Here is a 6,885-nt window from a genome sequence, read left to right on the forward strand (position 1 = left end):
AGGGAGGTCCCAGAATCTGAACCCAGCTGAGGACCAGGGCAGGAGTAACCCCCTTGCAGAGCGGGGCTGCTCTGAGACGACCCCCGCCCCCAGCCGGCATGGCCCGAGCCCCACCCCCATCAGAAGTCAAGACCAGACCAAGGCAGGAAAAAGGGAAACCATCCCCTCACATGGATGCCTTCTGGGGGAGGGGCCATCCCAGGGCCAGGAGGTCTCTGGGAAGTGCTCAGTTTCCGGTTGGTTCTCCTGATCTCCTCTGAGCAGCTGTCCCAGCAGTCCCCTGCTCCCCTCCTGCGTTCCCTGCCCAGCCTGGAGCCTCCGGGGCTGGGGGCATGGCTTGCAGGACACCGTACCTCCTCCACTCTTTCCTGCTGGGGAGGGACCGCCCACCATGCAGAGGGACTGGGGTGCTGCCGGCCCCTCTGCCCCCCCCCCCAGGGGCAGCCCAGACCCAGGTCTGCGTCCTCAGGGACACTCGGCAGAACAGGAGTTGGAGCTGGAGCCTGGCGCAGCCCACAGCCCTTCACAGGACGCTCTCCTGCGCCCCCACTCCCCAACATGGATCTAACCCCTGTTGGCAGGATCCCACCCCAGGTAGCTGCAGGGGTTTCAGGAGGCCGGCCGGCGGGTGGAGGCGGGCGGCACTGTTTATCTATCAGGTACAGACTCTGCCTGGGGGTAGGGGGGGTGGCAGAAGGCACTGGCCCAACTCTGCAGGCTGCACAAAGGGCCGCTGTGTCCCGCGGGAGGAAAGTGCAGGCGCGGGCCGCCGCGGAGGAGGGCGGAGCCAGCCCGCAGCGGGAGTTGGGAAGGTGGGCGCAGCGCTGGAGAGGCCTGGCCTGCAGTGCCCCCCGCTGCAGAGAAGTTGCCGGCCTGGCCCGGAGGCGCCAGCCCGCTAGGAAGACCTACCTTCCGCAGCGGTGGCCGGCTGGCCGCCGACACCGCCCGCGCAGCCTGGCAGGGCAGACTCTCCGCACGCCAGCCCGCTGCTCCGGGAATGCAGCAAGGAGCAGGAGCCCCAGGGTGGGAGGGCTGAGGAGCTGGGTGAGGGGGGGGCCAGGCGCTGGGCTAGGCGGCCGCAGCTCAGCTGCACCCAGGCCGGCGCTCCCGGGCAGCGCACAGCATCTCAATGAAGCGGCCGGATGCAGACAAACATTCAGGCAGCTCTGGGGAATGAATAGCCGCCTTTGATTTGGGAGCTGAAGTAAATGCCAGCTCCCAGCCCCGGCTTTAAACACAGTGGCGCGTTGGTGCCAGAGGAATGCACGGCTCCGGGTGTTGGTGCAAGACAGACTTTTGATGACTCACTGCAATGCAAACAAAGATGGCAGAAATACTGTACTGTACGCGGAGAAACGCTTCGCGGAGCCACAGCAACTGAGACAGCCTGGAAATTTATAGTGCAGTTTTGCATATGAATTACCCAGTAAACTGCCTGCCTTCCATCCCGCTCAGACCGGTGTCAAAGCATTTAAACTATTCCAAACAGTCTGCCGGGCACGGAGCTGCCGCCAGCCTAACTCTTCCAGGGGACTGGAGGCTGGGCAGGGGGGCCAGGGTGCGGGGCCGGGGGGGCCGCGGAATGGACAGTGGGCAGCAAAGTGAGGAAGGGGAGCAAGCGAGCACAGGTGGAGCACCAAGTGGACGGAGAGACGAGGGCTGGGGAGAGGAGTGGACAGGAAAGAGCCAGCGAGCTGACCCTCCTCCCTTCCCCATGGGGCCTGGGGCCAGGTTCCCTGCAGGCCGGGGTTCCAGGGCAGCAAGGCCAGTTCCAGAAGTTTCCCCACACCACCCTCACCCTCCCATCTCTGCCAGGCAGTTCCTCTCAACGGACCAACTTCTCAGTAAGGAGGCCCAGCCTCAGGGTTCCAGCGTCTGGCCCTTATAGGGTCTCTCGGGAGTGGGGGAGAGGCAGGGCTGGATCACCTTCAGGCCCCCACCCTCGTGAGCGTGCTGGTTCCCGCTTCCTCCCAGAGGCCCACCAGGTGCCCCTCAGATGCTCAGCAGGGCCCAGTGTGCCCAGGGCCCAAGTGGGGGAGGGGTGGTGCTGCTCAGGGACACGCAGCACAGAGGGAGGGAGGGACCTCAAAGTCCCCTTCACGGATGTGCAGCTCTACACAGGGACACTCCCAAACAGCCACTGGCTTCTTCTGCAAGACGGCCTTAGCCCGGGTCAGGTGGGCCTCAGCAGGCAGGCCCAGCGCTCTCCTGCCAGGATGTGTGACCTGATCTGGCCAGAGGGAGTAAAGACCAGCCAAAGCACTCTGGCCCCAGGGGCCTGGGGGGGGGGGGGAGGGGGACGAGGCTGGCCTGCAGCCAGGCTAGGGGACAGGGTGAGGATCCCACAGCCTGTCCCTCCCGACATGGCAGCCGCAGCCTGCTGGCCACACTGCAATTCCAGACTCTCCTCCACGCCCATCGCCGCTCCCGAGACAGAATGCAGAGGTGTCTGTAATGCCTGGCTCCAGCCCACGGCAGGTTGATGGGAGGTGTCTGTGACTGGCTGTGAGCTGGTGGGGGGCGGGGTGGGGGCACAGGTGCCCAGGGCAAGGCCGGAGCAGCTCAGCCAGAGAAGGGGCCTTTATTCCCCAGAAGGCGGCGGGGCAGAGTGCGTCTCCTGAGACCCAGGACAAGCCGGTGCCTTTGCCACCTTGTCCTCAGGCCACCTGTGCTGGCACGGCCGGCGGGCCCGCAGCGGCCCGAGAGAACAGGACCGGAGCTGGTGTTAGGTTGCTTTCTTAGAAGCCTCGGCCGGGGCGAGAACAAAGCTGAACTTTAGGAGAAAAGAATTAAAATAAAGGTTTGGCGTTCGCTCCCAGGGCTGGGAAAGCAGGGCGAGCAGAGGCTGACCTCAGGCTGGGCGGGCTGTGGGCCTCAGCGGGCCCAGCTGGGACCGCTACGGCCTGGGGGCTGTCTCACTGTGCTCAGTGACCTCCACACTCTTCTGTGACTCAGTTTCCCCCTCTTTTTGCTCTCCAAGCAGAGCCTCCCATTGTTCCCTCCGTGGTTGTGGTGGGACTGCAAATGGAAGACTTCTTAGCTTGTTTACCCCAGCCATCCGCCCAGCACCAGCACTGCAGGGAGGAAGCTGCCCTCCGAGCCCTTTAGAACAGAACAAACCCACCTCACACCTCCTGCCACGTCTACCACCAGGGACCATCCCAGGACAAGGAAGGAGGCATATGAGAATTTGGGGAGTCTGTCAGCAGCCCAGGGGGGCTGGGTCCCATGGCCCCCGGGAGCAGGCAGCATTAGCTCCAGGTGGTTGGGGGGGCCTTGTGGAGGGGGAATGGGAGGAAATGGGGGGTAGTGCAACAAGCTGGCTTGCATGCAGAGGCAGGGCTCAAGCACAGATGCCCACCAGCCGCATGGCAATCTGGGCACACCTGGTCCCAACACTCTACTTGTGCAGGAAAACACAGGTAGCTGCGCCGAGCATGTACAGAGTCCTCCCAAGGGTGTCCCTGAGGTGGGGACAGGGTGGTCTGGCCAAAGAAGAGCCACACAGCCCAGACCTCCAGGGTATCTCAGGTCCAGGGTCGGGAAGAACCTCCCCCCATTGCCAATCCTGAACTCCCCCTGCTCTTGGCACTAAGCAAGGAGGGTGGCATTCAGCATCCACAGGATTGCTGCTAGCGGCAAGAGAAAGAGAGGAGAGATAAATTAAATTAAGTAAAATTATTTTGCAGGATTTAATTTTACCAATCTAATAAGAGGCTCTGGGCCTTGGTAAACGCACAGCCATCACCACAGCTGCAGAGGAAGGAGGGAGACACCCTGTGGGAGACAGCCCATCCCCGAGGCAGCCGGGCCTGGGGGTAGCCCTGAGCCCGGCTCCCTCACAGAGAACAGAGGTCTGCAAGGAAGCCTCCCGCGCGTGCTCAGGAGGTGTGGAGCCCAGGGCATGATGTGCCCCAGGCCGCCAGGCACACACAGGAGTGTAGGGCTGCAGGAGCAGAGCGGAGCGGGGGCTTGCATGGGCAGGGCAACTGCTTTCAATCACGGCACAGGTCCCGGTCTGCCCCTGCCCCTGTCCCCTTCAACACACTAAGTTTTGTCCAGAGACAGTGGAGCAAGCAGGGCCTACAGGTTAACTCTTCCAAGGTGCAGGCTGCTAGCTGGGAGAGCTCTAGTCCCCAGGGAGCCGGGTGAGGCCTCAGGTTTGGCCCCGAGGTTCGCATTAAACTTTTAAGACACCATCGGGCAGTGCTGGGCAGCCCAGGCCTTGCTGCTAATGGGATCACCAGCTAGCCGCCTGCAAGGAGTGGGGCAAACAGAGATAAAAGCTGCAGGGTGAGGCCCACTGCCAGGGCACCCACTATCTTCTGGGTAGTATGACTGAGGATTCTGAGGTACAGAGGCCCCTTCCCATCCCCCCCCCACTCCCGCCGAGGCTCATCTCAGTGCTGGAAGCCACTGGATCAGAACAGGCCCAGGGCCCGTGGTCCCAGGGCTCAGCTGCAGAGGGCAGACCACCTTGCCTCCCCCCCCACCCCGTGTCAGGTCATGGTGTGAGCCCACCCTGCTAAGCACCCTGAGATCACCCAGAGGAGGAGTGGGAGGAGCTGGACTGCTGGTTTGCATCCTGGCAAGGGCCTTTCCTTCTAGGGGCCCTGGGCAGCCTCCACCCAGCCACAGGAGTGGACATCATCAACCATAAAAGCTGGTTTTAACTGCACTAACAAATGTTTGCCTGGAAGCGCTCTCACTCTCGCTCTCCCTCTCCCTCCCTCTCTCTCTCTCTTCTTTCTAGGGGAAGGGCAGTGTGCCAGAATCTGCACATTTAAAACTTGCCCATCCATCTAACCCCCTTGCTGGCCTGCATCGGTCCTCAGAGAGAGGGGACAACAGCGGTAGGGAGATGGCATAATGGTGTGGGTCCCCCAACCCCATCCTGATTGTATCCCCACAGCCGAGGAGGACACTGGCACCCCAGCCCAGCAGCCCAGGACCACCAGGTGGGGCGGCGCCGGGCGGGGCATCCGGCAGCTCCTCCCCCCACAGGCCACCCCTCCAGCAGCTCCACACCTGGAGGTCAGTGCTGCCAAGTGTTCAGTTCAAGGTCTGTGACCCCCCCCCGCCCCCCGGCGAGGCCACCCACTGGGGACACGGCAAGCAGGCGGCAGAGCTCAGAGCAGCACTGGCAGAACAGGGAAGGCAGGAAGCAGAGACGACCCCCCCCCGCCCTGCAGACCCGCCACATCCCAGCACTCTGCAAAGCTCCACGAGCCGCCCAACACTTCCAGAAGGCTTCCGAAGAACATAGCAGTGTTTTGAGAAGAGCCGACAGTCTCCCTCACCCGTATTTGTAATTTAAATAATGTACGCTTGAAGAGTGTCTCCCTTGGGCATCATTTAATAACTTAAAAAGCTAGCACCAGCTCCCGCGCACGCCAGCCCCTCCACCCTCCCCTTCTGAAGCCCGGGTGCCCGGCTCCCAGCCCCGGGCAGGGGCAGCCGGCCCTCACCCCGTGTCCTGTCCTTCTCGGGCCTGCCAGAGGTCCCAAAGCAGCCTGCCACCTTGACCCTGGGCACGCATGGGTGCCGGTCCGGCCGCGGGCAGGGGGTGGGGAGACACGCAGCAGGTGCGTGCTGGGCAGTGGGTCACCCACTCATTACAGACAGCCACTTCCCCGTACACGATCGTTAATATTCATAGCTCTCCTCATCTGCATATCATGCCATAAATAGTCGGAGGCGAGGTAAGACACAAAGATCCCCTGCATTTCTAATTATGCTTAAAACTCTAATGTAAATCAGGCCGACACAGAAGCACTAAATCAGCTGCCGGCAGGAAAGGGAGGCACAGCGGACCCCCCCCAACCCCCGTGCCCCCGTGAGGTGGCTGCTGCTGACAGTGACCCAGAGGAGCTACTAGATCTCGGGGACATCAACCTCCCTGACGCTCACCCCAGGAGCCGAAGCCTACTGGGCACCACAGGGTGAGCTGGAGGGCCAGCTGGCCTCTGTCCTGCCTGCCTCTGCTCTGACGGGCTCCTCTGCCTGGATGCCACCCCAGCCCCCCTCGGGGCCAGCCCTAGGGGGCCCGGCTGGGAGCGGCAGACACCTCTATCAGAGGGGGATCTGGGACACTTAACTCTGGGGACATGCACACCCGGACTTTGACTTCCTCCACCATCAGGATTTGATTCCCATGGCAGGGAAGATTCTAGAATTCTGCCCCCTGCTCTTTCCAGGGCAGTGCCCGAGTCTGCTCTGTGACAGAAAACAAGGGAGAAAGAGGAGGCCCAGGTGGCACTCCAAGCCCAGGAGAGGGGCCTGGGGCAGGACAAGGTCTGGGGTCTGCCTCAGCCCTGAAAACCTGCTCCCCTAAGAAAGCGGCTCTGCGGGCGACACAGCACAGGGGCCTAACAGGATGGAAGGCTCTGGACAGGAACAGAGCAGAGACCAGCGGTGGGGCTGCTCCACAGACCCCTGCACAGAGCTGCCACAGCCAGCCCCAGGTCCCAGCGAAGAGCAGCTCACCCCGGGGCTCCGCGGAGCTCACCCTGGGGGCCTCAGCCGCATCCACGCCTACCCCTGGCCGGCAGGCTGAGCCAGAGGCCTGGGGCTGGACAAGAGACCACAATGGGTGTTGGACTCCTGTCCAGGCCTGTCTGGAGCAAGTGCCAGAGGACACTCCAGGTCAGCCAACAAAGGCACAACTGGTGCAGAAGAGGCCTCAGACACAGGTGGAGCTGAGGAGAAAGAGCAGCGCAAGAGGAGCCGGCGCCGGCCAGGAAGCCAGGCCCGGAGGGACCCGATGGCTGCAGGATGCCTTGCCGTTCGGGGCATGGCCCAGATACTTAGGAGCAAGCGCTTGTTGCGACCTCTTAGGTAATGAGGGAGAAGCGTGTCCCTCCTCCCACCAAGCACAGCCACAGG

The sequence above is a fragment of the Dipodomys ordii genome, unplaced genomic scaffold (genome assembly GCF_000151885.1).
Source record: "Dipodomys ordii isolate 6190 unplaced genomic scaffold, Dord_2.0 Scaffold118, whole genome shotgun sequence".
NCBI lineage: Eukaryota > Metazoa > Chordata > Mammalia > Rodentia > Heteromyidae > Dipodomys > Dipodomys ordii.